General features: G+C 40.3%; 1 protein-coding gene across 1 annotated transcript in view; it reads right to left on the minus strand.

Annotated features, from left to right (window-relative positions):
- Window positions 1-19,787, minus strand: part of macrod2 (mono-ADP ribosylhydrolase 2) — a gene marked incomplete at its 3' end in the record, with an annotated part of 378,266 nt that overhangs the window by 194,225 nt on the left and 164,254 nt on the right. The window lies entirely within an intron of this gene.

Here is a 19,787-nt window from a genome sequence, read left to right on the forward strand (position 1 = left end):
ACCCTCAGATCTTTTCATTTGATCTCCTCCTCATCCCACACACCACAATGAGAACCGCGGGCGCACCAGCTGCTGCCTTATTCCTTTTCAGCGAACTTAGCCATTGTGCTGTAATTGCTGTAGTATCTTCTTATTCGAGAGTATTGACATATATTGACTGGATCCCCGACTCTGTTCAGGTTTCCTGTCACAGACCACTAGTATTGCTCAAAAAGATAATAATAAATTATGTCGAGTAAGAACACTCTGAATATGAGGCGATATCTAAAGAAGGATTATGACTGACACAAGCATAGGTTTTAAGAGCGTGTGAAAAAGCCACTCTGAGCAATATTTGCTGCTTTTATACGGTTTAAGTGAGACTACAGACGATTTCAAAGTTTAGAAATCAAACAGTGCAACATATATTTGCCATTTTGTTTTGCAGATCTTATAAATGCTCAGTGACATTAAGCTATGATGAAGATTTATTCAGAGAAGCTTTACTCATACTGTCTTGTCTACAATGTTACAAGTGATAGCTACATTTTAATTTTTTTCCAAACCCCATTCAAGAGCTGTTTTTGTTTCATTCTTCCCATCTTCCTAATTACTGTGTATTGTTTCACATAATCTCAGTTTTATGCATCTGATTCCAGGTTGTCTCCACCAGCCTGATGAAAATGCTAATCAAGTCATTACTTGCTGTCCGACAGAAACAATGCTCCAGGGATGATGAATGGAACAATGTCTTCTCTTGTAGCGGGATTTGAGAAGACCTCCGAAGCAAAGAAATACAGCCAGAGGTCACGTCTTCTTCCAGGTTCAAATTAACCATTTATTTCACGAAGCTGAGTGAGAAACCCGTTAAAAAGTTTTGTGATTCAGTCAGGGTGGTTCGCGTAGATTCTTGTAAAGTCTTTGTGATTGGTTTTAATTGAAGCCCTTGAACGACAACCCAGCCATTTCTGATATATAATCTCGTAGACTTTTGCATTGAAATGTGCTCTGAATAACATTTATTCTAATGTAATGTCAGTCAGCCATAGCACCAATCATTAATTCCTCTCATTCTAAATTAATGTTATTATATATCAACCCACACATCCACAGATTAAAAGCAAGGTGCATTGCTTCTATTCCATCCCTGGCCTTATAAAATGAGTAATCATCTGAGTGGCTGATTTTACAATCTGGTCAAAAAGACCGGACGTTAACATAATTCTACAGTTTCGTAATAAATGAATATTAAATCTCTGAAAATGAAAAGTATAAATGAATAAATAAGTGGACGTTATTAAATGACTGGCAGATTTGATAAGGAGAAAATAATACGTGCTATAACAGGCATCCTGCTACAATCAGTGCTTTAATTAAAATGCATATTACAAAGTAACAGAAGAAATAATGGGAAGTAACAGAAACACTGTTTCCTGCCTAACCTGCCTACTACAAAACAGCTTTATCTTCTTTACAAGCAACCGAAGCCATGTTCATTATTCCATCTGTGTTCGTGTGTGTGTGTGAGTGTGTGTGTGTGTGTGTTTCTGTGGTGAGAAAAGGGGGCTCAGAAGGAGTATCCAGTGACACATTACTGACTGTGCTACAGCTGTTCTGCAACCGTCCCCATCACACGATCAGATAAGCGCACTAAAGGCTCCAGCATGTTACTGTGTTGATGCTACACATGGCTTTGCAGGCCCGTGTCTACATGTTATAGCTGCATCCTGTTACTTGCGTGGACAAAAATATGTGAAATGAAAAAGTAGGGCACTTTTTTTTTTCATGTTTATGCAGTTGCTGGCCCTTTAGCTGTTTTGCACTTCTTTGTGCTAAACTCTACTGTGGTAGTTTCTTCTTCTATTCAACCTAAACTCTCAGCTAATCAGCATGTGATGTACATGCCGCCAGCCTGTTGGAGAACTGTGTGCAGGCATGTTTTTGGTGAAATAAATAATCCTGCAATTATTTAGAAAGATCTCAAAGCACATCTTGATTCCAGCCAATCACAAATCAAAACCCAACAGATAGAAAACAGGGAGGTAAAACTCTGTGACGGTCTCCGGTCTACCTTCTCTACAAAAACCAAAATATCAAAAGAAACTCTTCTGGACATCCTGTGCCAGAGTGAGAGGAACAAATTAATAAATCCAAGCAAATCCAGAAAATATAATAAAAAGACATCATCTCCCACAGATTCTCCAGTGTCCTAGTAAAAAGTAACACTTGGGCCAGTAGCTATGATTGCCAAAAAGCAAAAATTGGTAGTAAAGAGCAGACTGCCACCAATCATGAAACAATAATGTGAAGAGGGAACAAAGAGCTACACTGGCAAACATCACAACATGGCCATTAACCATCTGCACCTGATTCCACCAACACATCTTACTTCAGTCCAAAACAGATTAAACTCTTTACATCCTTGAACATAAATATCAGTTTATAATATAATGTATGGCTGTATATTTTATTCCATATAAATTCAGCTTAATTAAAGTAATTCTCGAGTTGAACATACAAGAAAAAATAATAAAAAAGGGACAAAAAAGGCACATCAACATATTCAAGAACAAACTGTGCCAAAAGATGGGCAAAGTACATGTTACAAATAGTAGAAAATAAAGATGAAACAGAGGGATAGTAGCACTTTAGCAGCAGTGTCTCTGCATCTCAAGTTTTTGGATTTGAGCTCGGAGAACCATTATCTATTCCTTGTCTATCCTCTGGGGCTCTGAGGGCTGACCAGACACACTAGGGTGACAGAATCAGGAGAAAAATGAGAAAAATAATTGGAAGGTCAGATTTGATAATGGCCACTCCAGTGAAAACCATGCTCTTAATTGGTATAAGCGCCGTTTGGTGAGTTTTCAAGGTAAAAGTAAAAGCACTCATTATCTTTTCCTTCTCGCGAAAGCTGACGCTGCCTCGCAAGCCATGGCAGCGATCCCCTCGCAGTGTTTGAGCCGTGACATAAGGCTTACGGCGTTTCTCTCGGACTCGGGCTCTACTCTAATGAGTCGCTGAAAAATCATTAAAACCCGCCGCATGGAAATATTTTAGGTGAGAAGTAAAGTTGTGTTTGAGATTCGCAAGTGTCAAAGTAATTACTTTCCCATTTTCACATTCTTTTTTTGTTCATTCTTTGAGCAACAAGTTGAAATTCCACCTTCTTGAGATAACATGTCTCCTCTTCTTTGTATCTCTTTGTTAAACTCATCAGGTTGCAGCACGGGTACAAGCTTGTATAGCGAGACTGAAAACATGAACTTCAGCTCTCTCTGACTGTGAATCCCACTAAATCCCCGGCATCACCTGTGAGAGCGGGCAACTTTGGGAACCACAGTGAGTGTTGTGCAGCAGAATGAGTGTCACCCTTGCAGGACGAGTCCTTTCATCAGGCTTCACTATTACCCTGACCCTGCCATCTGGGAAAACAGATGATACTAATGAGGGATGGCTTCTTGTCTCAGGGTACCAAAGGCACACACTGCCCCCATTGTGCTACACTGTCCCTGGGCCCACTGGGAGTCACAGACACTGCTCATTACGCAAACATACTCCCAGTGATGGACAAAGACAGGTAAGAAATAACATGGGGCAGATTAACAGCATGATAAGATTGGGTGACGATTCATCATGAGACGGGAGGCTTAAAAAAAAATCCCTTTTTTAATTCCAACAAGTTGCAAGACTTGTAAGGCAGACAAGACTTCTCTACTTCTGCTCTGTATTTGTAAAATAAAACCGACAGTGACGGTGAATGGGTGTTGGGTAGACAGCAGGGGTGGTGGGGTGGGGGTGTTACTTGGCTGTGGATTGCTTCTGCACAAAACTGGAAAGGAGCGACCTCTCTGAAATGTGAGGGTCAGACAAGGCTAATTAGTCTGCAGCAGCCCCTCAAATTTCTGCCCTGGGATATTAATGAAGTGATCCATAGGAAAGCAGCTGCTCGCCACACAACCCGCCACCACGCTCCCCTTCCCACTGCAACCTCCATTCCCCTAGCCCCCCTGCTGCGCTGCGACTCTCCCTGGGAAGGGCAATGCTGTGCCAAGGAAGAAGCCCACACTGCCCCTCCAACCCGCCCCCCCACACCCTGGAGCGTGACAGCATCCGATCGATGGCCCCCGGAGCAGGAGGTAGATGAGCAGATGGGTGGGGTGTGCAGCTGTGCGTGTGTCGCTATGCCAGGAGAGGGTGACAACAGCCTGGCTTTGTGTCCTACATCAACAGAAAAATAATGTTTCCACTAGAGCGAGCACAATGGGTTGAGGAATGGATGTCTTGTGCCGATGTTTTATCTATTTCTGCTTTCCTGTGGCGTGTCGGAGGCTTGCCATGAGCAACTAGTGAGGTAAAGCTTATTAGAGTCTTGACTGGTAGATCTGCTCATAAGAGGCATCATCATGCTTTGCTGTCATTTCTTCCATGTGCTCAGGGCTCACACAGCAGAGGAAATGATGTGCCTACGAAATACCTGCCTGGAGACCGAATATCAGAATTTTTCAGAGACAAGGAAATGAAAAAATAATTCAACACGCTGCCTCAAATTCACACACGACAAACCTTTTGAGACAGAGAATAAACAGGCCGGGTTTAATTTTGAAAAATTCACACCTATCAGCGTTTGCTCACATCAAAACTTCCGCACATAAGCGAGTTTGAACCAAAAGAAAGCTCTGATCTCAACTTCCCACGAAACAATAGAAAGAAAAGAAAGAGGTTCTTTTTTAGGGAGGGAATGTGGAAAATTACAATGATTAAAAATCATTTTTCAAGGCTTTTTGAGACTAACGAACCATGATGAACACAAATCAAAGATGACCGTTCTTTTGTAACATTTTTTTAATAATTACAAAGAAGTCAGAAGTCCTGCCTACAAAGACTTTTTAGTTATTAAAAAAAATAGAAGCAAGGATGAAGCACGTTCCTAACCCATCTCATCGCTTCGCTGTTTCAATCTGGGCCCTCTCATCTATTGAGCAAATGTGTTTTGTGGACTATGAAATATAATGTTGTAAAACATTTTGCTGAAAGTTGAGCCTCAGCTGTAAGCTGCCTCAACAATCCAACAGCTGCCGCAAAAGGTTTAATTCTTCATCCCTGACGTGACTGTAGAACGACAACCACAAAGGCTCAACAGTCAAACTGCTTGTTGTGGATATTGAGACAAAGAGCACAATAACGTGCAATTCCACAGCCATAATAACCATATTATTAGTGTCAACTCCTTTTATGAACATTAAAACAGTTTTTTCTTCTTTCTTTGACAGTCGCGGCATCTTTTAACAAAAAACAAAAACCGCAGGACGAAATACACATTTTCATTTTCACTGCTACCGGTGCCTGTTAAAGCCAGGGCACTGCATAATCTTTTCCTAATTTGTCACTTAAAATAACAACCTTTGGTGAAGTGCGGGAGGTTAAAATTCCCAGTGTGGAGTTTTCCCCTACAGGCAGCGGCATCATTCAGTTTTTGCAGGTTCGGGTCCTTAGAAATGCAGAATTAAATCTCCATCCAGTTACAGCTCTGACAGCTTATTTCGCACGCATCGATGTGACTGCAAGGGTACTAGAGAGAGACCCGAAGACCAGTAGGCCAGTGTCCATGAGAGCACCTCTGCAATTGACGGTGTGTTGTTGTGAGGGGTCACCGTATGAATACTGAATCAGCCGCATGGGTCCACAAGTACTGAATCAATGAGTCTTCCGTGACCATGATGATGGGAATAACAAACGGATATGCAAAGTAACCTGCAATTCAACCGGGGGAGAAAAAAAAATAACCTTAAAATCCTCAGCTGTTAAATAATGTTTTAAAAGCAGTGCAGATGGTGATGGTACTCTTGAGCGCTCATGCAGACTGCATAAACATGAATTTTTCCTACGTCTCGTGTGTCACGACAGAATGTACTGTCAAAACGCAGTGGTGTATAAGCCTGTTACTGTGAGCAATATGAGATTCTTTTGATCATCTGCTGAGTTCCAATCTGTGGGCAAACAATTGCCACCGGCATCTAGTAATGACACATTTTATAGATATCATATACTGCCCTCCTAGAAGCACCTTCCTTTACAGCGGGGTGTCAAAAAATGTGACCCCTTCTCTCTTTCATCTTCACACCTCTTAATGAACACTCACACTCCCTGAACCTTTTCCTCCTGATTGAGTTTTACCTTTTTCCCTGCCTCTGGACCCTTCCTCGATGGAAGCATTGGTCAAATCCCCGATGAGAGAGTTAACCCTTGGTCGGCTCTGATTCCCCAGTAAACAACGCCGCGCCTCTGGTTCATGAGTAATTGAACACTATTGATTCTAAGGTCTGGGGGTGACAATAATGAGGCCACATATTAGGCGACAGTAAACACGAGCTGTGAAGACAGCTTTACCTCTCGCTGACACAGAAGAAATCTTTTCACCTACATGCTCTGTGATAGCATCACTATCCAGTGTCTTTCACAGCACTTGCTTTGGCTTTCCTTATCGGCCTTGCTGTCAATACAGACAACCCTCTGCTCCACTGGGGGCATGAGGAGGTATTGACATTCAGCTCAAACCCACAGCTCTGAGTGGAGTCCAGGGTGTTACACATGAATTATGCATGCCTTGACGCCAGGATGCCGAGCAACACCAGTGCCATCATAATTGAAACAATTGAAAAGACAATACCAGATGGGTCAATAATTAGACAGCAGGAGGGGGAAACTTGATCCGGACGCTCCCCTGCTTTGCCCTGCCAACCTAACCACCACGTGCACGGAGGGGACCTTTACAGGCACGTCCTGGTCCCCTTCGGTGCCCTGCCACGTGCTGGGCGACATGCTGAATCGGGTGTGTATGTGTGCAAGGCAGTGTGCGTGCAACTATTTGGAAAGGATATGGCAAACTTTCTGGGCGAGATCACTTCCCAGACAGTGGCTTGTTCCCAATTAAAAAATTGAACGTGTTGTGTTTGGAATGTTAAAGTTTCTAGAAGTGCCGGGATAAGTGAACTTTTGTGGATCAGTAGCAACCGGCAGAAAGCATCTGCGAACTGCTGTCAGAGCGCTGCCACCTTGGATTAGCTCTCTGACGTTATTCACTGACATCTTTTGGTGTGCAGAAAACAGAGGCAGGTGAGCGATCCTTTTACCCAGCTCTGCGCTTTCATAAATCCACACTGAGGGCTCCCAACTGATCCATTGCACTCACTGGTCTCCTGGCCAGAGCGACTGGCTCAAGGTGATCACCATAAAACTGCTTGCCACAGAGCCATTTCTCACGTTGCCCCTTAAAACAACCCAGGAAACGGAAGCAGTGTGATGCAACAGCAACACTTCCTTGAGCCAATATGTGTCATAAAAACTTAAAGTCTACTGTGATCATTTTAAAATGGTTACAAAAGAAATCTTTGATGTATTTGGTTTCTTACTTAATTGATGCAGACATAGAAACTGTTTTGACTAAACTCAGAGTTTTCCCTGGAATGCTGTTAATCTTTATGTGTATAATTTCTTCTCATGAGCTTTTTAAAAAAAACTTTATTATAAGCAATATTTAAAAAAGAAACAACAGCTTAACGTGGAATTGGGGATAGCTCACATTTATTAATTTATTCAATTGTGAACTTGCAGCATAAGTGATTATTTTTCAGTGCTGAGGCCAAATAATTAGAGTATTTCTTAATTATGCCCCCCAAAAATCTTTTAGCACAATGTATGTATAAAAAGTTTGATATTCAAACAGCCTTGGGCCATAAAATCTACACACAAGTATACAAACTTGACTATCCTGGGAGCATATTGATTGGGAAAGCACTTAAACCAAGGTAGGAATCCAGCCCATAATGTTATCAAAAAGGAAGTTTTATTTTCCTTTTTTATGGAGTCTCATTTCCGTATTTCTCAAAGCGGTGCCCCTGAAGGAACACACTGGCTCCAGTGTATTGGTCCCCATTAGAGTTTATAGAGACCCATATGTACTTTTATGGGTAGGTTAATGGTTTTTAAAGGGCCACAGCGCAGTTCTGGATCCACAGCATTAAACCCACGAATGCCAACCAGGGATATACATATAGGACACGTGATTATATTTAGGAATGAAATTTAGCATATACCAATGTCACCATGCCTGTGTATCTTGAGCAGAGAGATACTGGGATGCACAATGAAGAAAGGAAGGCAAAACCTGTCAACATTTACAATCTTAAAAGCCTAATGAGCGGAAGTAACCATAGCAATTTAGTGAAAAGAACATCAAAGACTAGGGAGCAACTATTTAGGCAGGCTGTATTCATGCATAATTAGCTGTGAAAATGGCACTACAGGAGTCTGCTACTCCCTGTTCTTAATTAGTTTTTATCCTTAGTCTTGGATGAGAAGTAAACAAAGCCATCAGATTAAAACTTTGCTTTCTTCTCGTGACAACGACGCTGTCAACGGTGGAGACATGCAGAGTTTTACCCGAAACTGTGCACTGTTGTCCCCCAGGAATGACTGGCAGTGCTCTGTATCGGTCTTGGTGGTGGCATAAGGAAGCCCGAAGCCCCGCTTAACACTACAATGCTGTTGTTGTAGCACGACAGTCAATCTTCAGAACTGAGCATATAAATAAAATTGAATAAAAACAAGCTAGCTAGTGGAGTGGAGGGGTTTCAGTGTTTAAAAATATTAACTTCGGGTGTATCATCGCATCATGCTCTGGCAGCTTTTTGTGAAAGACCTGGAAGTCTTTTGAGAGTATAAAAAGGCTGATAAATTTCGTAAAAATATATATTTGAAAGTTAAATTGCGCAGTCTCTTTTTCTTCTGTCACATTTGACTTATTAAAGACAGCCTGGAATAGACTAACTCCAGACACCATGTGTCATTTTGCAAGTATTCCACATTTATTCAGGCTGGGAAATAAACACGCACCACATTTGTTTCTACCAGTTCCCAAACGCACATCTCAGCTATTTTATCACAAAAGAGTCATTTGACTTAGGGTGAAATATTTTTTTTATATTATCCCTACCTGATTGCAATAAATTGACAATATATGTACACAGATTGGTCATTATTTTAGATTTTAAAGGAACGCTTTATTTGGAGCGGCAGTAATCTACAAAATCCCCTATTCGATGATGCAAGTATGGGAAGTAACAAGAAAGACCCGTTTCATGCATTCCCATGCCAAAAGTAAGTCTTCAAAGAAGAGAGACTAAAGGTAGAGTTTAAAACAAGAAAAACTTTCTAAATGTGTTTTTATTTATTCATTTATTACTTTTATTACCTCTACCAGGGAGGTTGTGTTGCTGCTAGCATTTACATGACTGCGTGTCATTCTGTAAACACTGTAGCTCGAAAACTTTTGAATGAATTCTGAGTGGGGTCATGTAAACAATCCATTCAAATCTGACTCACTTCATCCAAGATCTTCAAGGTGAGCTCAACAATTTATTGTGATTTATTGAAAACTGACAAAAAACTTAGAAACTATGATTCTTACAACTGTGGTGTGTATTGTCAACATATTGAAAGTATTGTATTAAGATTTAAAATAGGTGATATTTGACCTTTGACTTTTCCTTCAAGGCCAAATTCTTAATAATGCTCTATAGACCCATTGAAAACAATGTTTTTTACTGCCACTGCTTAAATTACCAACATATAAGAAATGATATGAGGCGGTGCTACACATGTGATCTGCCCTGTATAGGAATTCTAATATTATCATTGCTAAAGAAATATTATTAGCTAGAACCATCCCTGCTACTGTGGTATGAAAAAAATAGACTCTACATTAAAACAAAATGCTAAAAACTACAACAGATTTTGGCAGCTGCAACACTTCACCAGTGATGGTTTTCTCTGTATGTGTAAATGTGCCACCGCTGGGTGATGAGCCCTTTGTAACGACAGCCTTCATTAAGCCTGGCTCACTCACGGACAGATGGGAGCTGTGTGTGATAGGACGGCAGTACTGCATTAGAACTGCTGCCACATTCCACTTCAAACCTGACCCTCCACTGGTCCCACTTCATCTGCCACCCACAAGCCCCCTCCCGCCGCCACCAACCCACCCCCTCCTGACGCATCACTGTCATCCTGGGGCTCGGGCACGCCTTGATTTCACCCCCTCCTCCAGAAAACAACCGCTGCCACTACCACCTCCCACCCCCACCCCATCAGTCAAACAACCAGTCTACCACACAGGCTGCAGCTACTCCTGCACCCCATTACTCCAAAGGCCTCTCACCTCCTATTTTCAGCCATTTTTGTGAGAGACCACCGCACTTTCTGACTGCTCGTGTTTACCCGATCAGTCACGACCAGCCCACCACCAACCAAACACACAAAGAGACACACACACACACTTCTAGTTTCCCGGTGATGAATGACCGTTGGCCGTCTCACTGACAGCTAGGCAGCTGATGCCACATAATTACAGTATCGCCGTTTAGGCAAAATTACCAAATTACTCCGGTTCTCAAGAGGCCTGGAAGACTGACAGGCCAGCCAACAAAGGAAACCCAAATATCTGAAAGGAGAGCGACACAGAAGAGTATGTGAGACTTCACAGATAGAGTGAATTTAGTTTTATTCTGTTCTTTGAGCTAAAGAGCGAGATGATTAGTGTGGAGAAGCAGTTTCTGTCTCATAAATAATACAAAAAAGGCCTCTCCTTGATATACTATTTTCCTTTTCATACTCAGTTAATTCTATCATTAATTCATCTTGGAAATCTAGAGTGTATAATCACAAACAGCTTAAAATTTCATCCCAGCAGCAAGGTCTGGCCATTTTTTCTTTTCTTTTCTTTTTTCTTTTACAAAGGTTTATTACTTTTTTTAAGAGTTTCTCACCTTTCCTTGATTTAATGCCTTCCTTTATTCAGACTAAAGATTGTAATCACTTCAGCCACTATTACAACAAAAAGTTCAGCTTTTATATTTAAAACTACACAACGACCGGCAGGCCGAGCGACCGAGCTACCAGACAAAAACATTAAAACAATCAAGACTGTCTGAGAAAGTCCGTGGCAGACCCCGCCTGGTAAATGGAGTGTGGGTGAAGAGATGAAGTGACATTTATGATGTGAGCGCTAACAGTGCGCAGCAGAGAAGACGTTGACTTAGCACTGTGTGCGTGTGGCTGGGACTGCGATGGCCACCGGGGTTGATTTAAGCCCCGCTAATTTATCTGCTGCAACAAAGGATTTCTTTAACTCCACACTTGAATTCAAAATGAGAAAAAGAAACACCTTGTAGCAGTCTCACCACTTCTGTTTGATGCATTATGAAGAGATAAAGCCATTAGCCATTTCATTTGTGAAAAGGGAGGCCAGGAAATTGCTTACTAACTGCTTTTGCAATAAAATGCCTCTATCTGTTATATTTATACTTTGGCTTCAAAAGAGTGGGCGGACACTGAATGCCTAAATAATATGTTATTGTTAAAAATCCAATCAACCTAACATGTTTTTAACATTCCTAAAATAATCAAGCAAGAAAAAACGACAACAACCTCTTCCTACATAGTTGATTTAACCTTTCAATCACTGCTGATCACACCTGAAGCGAAACCTTGGCCGACAGAGCTACTATATATGATGAAATCTTTCTTGTAAACAGGTTGCATCCAGATTAGCAAATTATGGGCTGTCCGATGGTCCTCCGAATGTGTCAGAATGAGCTATATATGCCACTTACTAATAGCGAGTACTTTGTTGTGATTTATCTGTGTTTGCTGAGTGGAAAGAGACGAAACAGACGGCCTGGTCTCCCAGATTAAATAGGGCATGGGAAAGATTCTTCATGCTATTACGGAGAAAAATTTATCACAGGCGTGTGATTAGTATTGTTAGCACAGGTGCAGTTACAGTAAACACCAGAGACTCCCATTTTGTACTGAGAGAGAGCAGAAGATAAAGAAGGAGGTGAAACGAACTAGGGTGCATCTCCCAAAGGTGCTTCGTCTAACTGCGGTCCTGTAAGTTCCACCAGAGCTCGCAGCAATAGCGCCGTTTCCACACGCTGCCGCTGAAACAAACTTTTGAACCCACCATCACAGCGTTTGGTCATTTTGTCCATGTTTTGTGTTGTCGTCCATTTAAAGTGAGCAGTTTTGGTCATTAGACCGATTTTTCCACAGAACGGGAAAGAAACGGGATTATCAAAAAAAAGACTTTGATGGTTTAGTTCAATAGGTATTACGTCTAAAGAGTTTTAACTGGAAACTAGAATCAGTTCTTGGCATTTAAATATTTTACGAAAATAAACCAGAGCAACATGGCAAATATTCATTCTTTAATACATCACTTGCTATGAGATTTGTTGTAGACGAGAATTACCGAGAGCAGGGATGTCAAACTCATTTTACATCTGGGCAACCTTCAGCTCATTTTGACCTTAAGTAGGCCCGATCAGTGAAACTCCCCTCTCTGTCAGTGTAAATAAGTTTAACTACACATTAAAATACTCAGATATCTTTATATATGAAAAAAAGAATTCCAACAGTACGTCTCTTTTTCTAGACGATAGAGAAATGCTGATGTGGTGAGCGACTCTTTGGAGTTAAATTATAAAAAAGAGATGTGTAAAATTACAGAAAATGTTTTGTAATAATACAACAAATTCTTTGTTAATTCACAGAAATTTTTTTTAGTAGATAGTGAAAGAGATTTTGGTCATTTAAATGTTTATTTATTACTTTGCAGGAGGAACAGCCATGGGCGAGGACTTTATCAGTAGGAAAAGCTGTAAAACGTATAAAAATACAGTTAAAAGTCCAAAATTTATGTCCTCCTTCAGATTTCCAGGTCGCACTGGACCTAGAGTGATTACACTGATAACCTCCCACCTTTTTCAGCTACTGTTACAGTTCAGAAGGCTACAAAATAATAACATAATAATATATATAAATGATCAATTTGTAGACACATAAAATATACATGATTGTATGGACACTTATTTTATAAATATAATGATTTTCTACTTAGCGGTTAAGTCATGGTGGTAAGTGAGACAGATACAGAAATAACATCCTTTAGATCTAGTCGCTCTGTCTGCCAGATGCTGCCAAACTACAATGTCATGTGAAAACAGAAGGGTAGAGAGCTCTGATATTTTTAAAGCTCTTAGATCTTAGTAACACACACTGAGAAGCTAAAACCACAGTATGGTTTCAGCGGACACAGGATGCCAGGAGGCTCATGTGGTAGCAGTATGAAAAAAAAATACATGAATGAAGTGATGTTGTTCAAGCAAAGCCTGAGTGCGAACTGGAGAACTGCAAAGTCATTGCCGACACAGAGCGTCAGCTGAGTGTGTCAAGAACAGTTAGCATCTAGTTTTAGATAAGAGGGTAATCAAAGGTTTGCCAGGATCTCAGTGCTGCATGGATAAGGTTGTGTCTCCACACTATCAGAGCGGGATGGCTAGAGGCAATACTCCAAAGGCTGAAATCTAAAACCTTACCACTGATAATGTAGAGTGAATACAAACGTCATATGAATCTCAATGATCACCGTTTCTTTTAAAGAGTTCGTGAAATAGCGGACTGAACATGTTCTTTGCGCAATGAGACTACAGACGTTTTAGATATACAAATAAATGAATACAGCACTGTTGCATTCATGTAACAAAGAAGCTCAATAAAAACATGTTCACAAATAATTAAAGATTAAAGTCGAAAGAGGCCACTGTGATGACAGAAAGACGATAAAACTAAATCTTGGCCCATCTTTCTTGGATCCAAATATGATTTATTATTTAAAGCATATACTTAGAGCTCAAGGAATAATGGATTCGGGGGGTGAGGGGGAGTGGGGGAGGCAAAACAATAAACAGTGCAAATGTTTTGAACTGTCAATCTAAAGTAGCCCTAGGGAGAAAAACAAAACTGGGTAAAAGATTTCAGATGAAACTGGAGAATGAAAACATCCAACCTCTATCTAAAAGTTCCTCTGGGACATTAACTTTCTCAAGCAGACCTCTAGTTTGAACCCTAAATACTTTCTAGGTCTACTGTGACAGCTAGGGCTGAAATGTGCAAGTGCTGATTAACCCACGAGGTCTTTGCTAAACGTTATTAGAGTGGACTAGTGGATCAGCATAATAATGATAAGATTCAGACATCTCCATTGTCGAGTTCAGCCGCTGCATATCATCCTACAAACTGTCACACATTTAAATTACCGTAACAGCACCAGATAAATGCAGATTATTACCATTAAGCGAGTTATATTTTACTTAAAGGATTTTTCCAATTTGGCTTTTCAGACGTTTGCCTGCTGTGTGAGTCGTAGTAATTTGGAATAAGTGCGCTATATTTATGATTTTTCATAATAATGATGATGATTTTTCATTAAAGGGTAAAACACTAAGTTTGTAACATATACAGTCATGTAAAAAAGTTTTCACAGGTCTCTGTGCAGTCCTGTAAAAATTAAGTACATGCCATGATTCAATAGCTTAGGTTTGCACCACCTTTAGCAGAAATAACTTCAGTTCATTGGGGTTTGCAGGCATTCTTCATGCACAGCTATTTTTGTGGTCTCACCTCAGCATTTGACCTTGACTCTTCTCCTTTTCAGCCATTCAGTTAAAGATTTGCTAGTATGTTGCGATCATTGTCCTGTTGCACACTTTAGGTGCTAGCTATTACTTATTATTACATATTTAGGTGTTTATTTATTCTGTGTCTATTTATTTTGTTGGTTGACGCAGTGACTGCAACGTGCCCAGGTCCTGGAACTATAAAACATGTCCAAATCATCACCCCTCCACCACTGTACTGACAGTTGCTATGAGTTTGTTTGTGCTGTGAGGTTATTTGTGCTGTTATGCTGGGCTTGTTTTCACCAAATGCGATGCAGTGCATTATGGTCCGACGTCTCCATTCTGTCCAAAGCACATTGTTCCAAAAATCTTGTGTTTTGTTCGGATGCTGATTCAAAACTTTGCAAACCAAAGACAGTTATTTTCAGAGTGAAGAGACTGTGCTCTGGCAAAAAAGCCAAACTTGTTCAGTCTTTTTCTAACTGTACTAGCATGTCAGCATTTAACATGCTAAATGAGGCCTGAGGAGCCTGAGATGCAGCTCCTGTTTTTTGCATTGCATTGTCTGACATTAGGGTGAGTTTGCTGGGGTGTAGACTCCTGAGATGATTGTGGCATTCGTGTTAACAAACACCTGAATGCTCCACACCAACAAACAGCCAAAGCTTCTATTTTACAGAGGTGCTCCCACTTACTGTTGATCACTTAATCAACTGCATTTGATAAGCAGCACCTGGATGCACCTCTTAATTCCTATGGAGGCAATAAGAGTGCTTAATTTTCAGCAGCCTACACAGAGTCCTGTGTAAACGTTCATGTTCACACGGCTGTAGAAGGCCAATAAAGGCTTTATTTAACAGTGTTGTTCCAGACTACTTGGACCATCTGTAGAACTTGAAGGATTTAAAGAAAAGCTAATAAATGTGTTTAAGTTTTAGCAATAAAGTTGATCTTGATATGAGACAAACTTGTAACAGTGACATTAAAAAATGTTTTGCATATGGATATATTTCAAACGAAGCTATAAAATCTTAAGATAGGTACGTCGAGTACAACTTTAACCAGGCAGAGAAGAGCAACTGAAGCGGTGCATGGTGCACATTTTAACGTAAATGCTAACTAATGGAATAACTGCACAGTGTTGAAACTCAGCTTCCAGTAGGAAAGTCGTAAATATGAGACATAGCTGGTTACACTTGACATTGTATTTTCGTTTGATCATTAATCTGCGGACGGATGAGTAACTTGTCTAACATGAGGTCAAACAGACAATTTCCTTGTCAGATTGATGTAATAGACAGTTTTCTTTTGTTGGAGTCTTTCCGCTATGGTAGGTGGGTAATTACTGTCATTGATAAATAATCTTGGGCCAGCCCCATAATAATCAGTCCCACATGTGCTTGGCCTTCTTAAAGGAAAGGCTCATTTGCCACTGGGATTCACAGTCTGAACTGCTTAGAAGGATGTAATGGAGAGCAATTTTCTTGTCTTGAGGGGGAAAAAAAGGCTGATATGGGATAGGTTAGCCCGGTCATTTTCCATTGCCTCGGCACATCAAATCTCCAAACAAGGACAACTCTGATTTCAGATCTACTTCTTTTCTCCCCATGGGCACTAAGTAGTTTTCCGGGACACAAGGAAGCATTTTATTGCTTTACCAGTGACTTCGAGTGTTAGGTTTAAATTGTCATTTCTCAATTTCTTACAAAAACAACAAAATTGACCAGTCTAATCTTCTTTTCTTTTTCTCCTGAAAAATGATACACCTTGGCTGATATTTTTAAATAACACTTAAGACTCCGCAAATGCTATAATTTCAAGAGAAACAGCCGAGCACATGGCGTGATGAATGGCTTTCTATGCATTGTTGGCAAAGTCATTAAACGACTTCTGGACACAGAATGCCAACCCAAGCCTAAATCCCTGCAAACCTAATTAAAAGCAAAGAAATATACAGTTGGTTCTTCGCATTGTATGTTTAGACTGTCTAATTACATCCAGTGGAATAGATTCCAGAGAGGGGAGTCCCCAAAGAAGGCTGCAATCCTCTAAGAGATTTATATGTTTATAGAAAATTGTGAGAAGCCGACTAATGTTCAGGAAAAACTAGAAAGAGAATGCCCACGCTGGAAATATTGTGCTTTGCCAAGATGTAAACGCTAAATAGTCCATCTGTCTGTGTTCTTCTCACTTTGGAAGAGCCGTGGAGCCACCATCTGCAGATATGCGTCAGCAGAAGCGGTTTTGCATGCAGTGAAACACAAAAATTATATTTTGTTGTTGACAATTTAAAAATGAAAAAGTTTAATTTATGCTGAAATTACTAAAGCTGCTTTTGGCTGCTCGCTCATTCACAAGGGGTCACCGCAGCACAGCATGTTTGATTTGGCAGAGCTTGTAGGCCGGATGCCCTTCGGGTCGCAACCTCAAAGGATTTATGTCTCCTCCGGGGATTGAACTGGGGATCTTTCGCTTGTTGATACAGTATGGAGTTACTACATAGTGAAAATGCTAACAATGTAAAATAAAATATGTGTTCACTTGTTAGTTCAATAACAGGTTGGTTCATATGATATCTGTCTCACAAATTAAATCCAGACACCGCAGTGTTGTTTGACAGCTTAAATGTCTTTGCAGCTACAGAAATCAATATGTGGCAAATAACATGTGCTGTGAACATAACAACAATTTTGGTTGGTTTGGTTTTGAGAGGCAACACAATGAGATATGAACCCTAACTCAGCTCCCACACCTTTGTCTCTAATGCACACTTCTGCACTGTTCCAGGAAAAAAGTGTGAGTCCAACCAAAACCTTCGAGTCTGGGTTTTTGAGTTGATCAAATCAGAGTATTTTACTCTGGATCAAGAAAGTGTATCAGTAATTAAAGAAAGCCATCATCAGCGGAGCTCCAAAACCAGGATTCACTATATCAATGAGTAAATAAAGAGCAGAGCCTCCATTTTAATCCAGAGGACTGAAAATTATGAACATGAGTGAGCCATGAAATTTATCTTAAAGAACAGGATGGGCAGGGAGGCTGGAGACTACCGCGGCCGTCACAGGGCAAGAGACGGGATACACCCTGGACAGCCCCTCAATCTATCATAGGGCCAGAGATTGGATTTTTAAATCTAATTACTCAGTTGTAACGTGATAGGGGCGAAACGTGGCAGGAACTGAAGATAAAAATATGGAGAAACAGATAAGACACTGTTTACTTGATATTAGGCACACCCAAATTAAGGTGCTTCGCTACGTGTGTTGACATCCATATAAGCGCGTTAGTTACCTGGTTCAAATGTAGCAGCGGGGAAGGAATCATGGAGTGGATTTAAATGTGTGTATCCTTAATCTGAATCAGAGTTTTGTTAAATGTATTTCTAGTGAGTTTTACTAAACCTGGATTTTGGCATGAGGCCCAGATCTGTGCCTAGTTTTGCGTGTGTGTTTTTTTGTGTTCCTATCTGTGTGTTCCTAAAGTTTTATTTTCTGCACCTTTGCTGCTGCTGTTCTTGTTTGTTTTCATGAACTTTCATGGAGTTATTTATTTTATTCAGCTTTGGTTGATAAAAACTGACCTTGTGTTTTTGAAAGTAGCCTCTGTGCCTGCATTAGGGTAGTAATGTGCAGTAATGTGATAGGCTGACTCAGTAGGATCAATGGAGAGACACGGTGGACCATCACATTGGGATTTCCCTTCATTTGTCACACGTCTATAATGCATTTCTTGAATTTTCACTCATGTATGTGCTTGCTCTTCCTTTGGCATCTGTATCAAACAACCTTAAGTTATTTAAAATCCAGGGATCATATTCCTCAGTTTGATTTTACCATATAAAGATCAAAATTCAAGTTGTATTCTACATTATTTAGACTGACATATATAATTAAGATTTGTTATAATTATTATAAATGAAAATAAAAAGAAGCAGCCTATGCTTAGATGTTCTCTGGGGGGGGGGAGTTGCTTCTAAGCATGAGACTGACCACAGGGCTTATTTTGCATCGTCAACAGACACTTCTCTCATCAATGGTGATGATCCATCTGCTACGTTCAGTTCATTATACACATTTAAAAACTCATTTTATCCAGTATTCAGCTTTAGCCACAGCAGAGGGCCATTAACATCATATTAACTTTCAATTAATGAAAAATATATTCTGCTATTTCACTGCAAGCTTTTGCCCTTTTATTGATACGCCTACATGTGACATCCCTGAATTTAGGGAAATTCAAAAATGAGAAAATTGTCTGCTGTCGTGTTTGTTTACTTTGTTCCGTGGTGAGTGGGTGGACAGACTATTATTTGAGATTTTGTACAGTGAAAAGATGTTGTTTGCAGTCACGGCAGCTTCATAATGTGTGTGGAGGTGGAACAAATAAGTCAGAGACAGAAATTAATGCAAAAAAAAAAAAAGAGAATAAAATCCAAAGTGTGGACAGACTTTAGACTTGTCAGAGCTGAGCTCACAAAGAAGAGTAAAGCAACTGTCAGTCCCCGAGAGCAGACGAGAGACGACGCTATTATGACAGTGATCAGAGCTAGAAGATGATACCGGCTCGGAGTAAAGATGCTTTAATATAAAATAACATCACATTCAAAAACGAACCGGCTGTTCCTGGTAAAGAACTACACAATCTATAACGAGTTATCAGCGTAGAGGTGATGTTTTGCCCAGAGATAATTACAATAACAGTACCCAATGGCAGCGTGATTGCTCCCAGGTGACATTGCAGGTTATTAAATTGTCACGGTGCACCCTGTTTTGGATCTGCAGACACTTAAACTTGCTGCCCACAAGACAGACTCGCAGTTTATCTGCTCCATTTGTTTGACATCTTTACGACATACCATATTAACACAACCTAATTTCATCTGAGCCTCAATGTCTTCTCTTGGCTGTCTCACGGAAATCCTTCAGGGTTAGGTTAGGACTGCTGGGACGTTTGTCTCGACCGAATTACACCAAGTGACATTTCTTCACTCCTGTCATGTTTTCCATTTCAAGTTTGCAAGGAAAGGAGCTTGTGACAAAGTTTGAAAAGAGACACGTGTATTAAGGACGATTAGGAAAAGAATTTCGTTTGGAAATATCTACGACAAACACACGTTGGCTTTCTTAACTTGATTAAAAAACATTATGTCCGTTACAGAGGGAAAAGGAAAACTGTGCAGTCCAAATTCTAATCGTTTATTCGTTCATCTTCATGATAGCAAGATTTATGTGATCTGTTAACGGAATAAATCAGGGATGAAAAATCAATCAAATTAAGCAACTAATA

The sequence above is a fragment of the Haplochromis burtoni genome, unplaced genomic scaffold (genome assembly GCF_018398535.1).
Source record: "Haplochromis burtoni strain Fernald_Lab_line unplaced genomic scaffold, NCSU_Asbu1 Contig_207, whole genome shotgun sequence".
NCBI lineage: Eukaryota > Metazoa > Chordata > Actinopteri > Cichliformes > Cichlidae > Haplochromis > Haplochromis burtoni.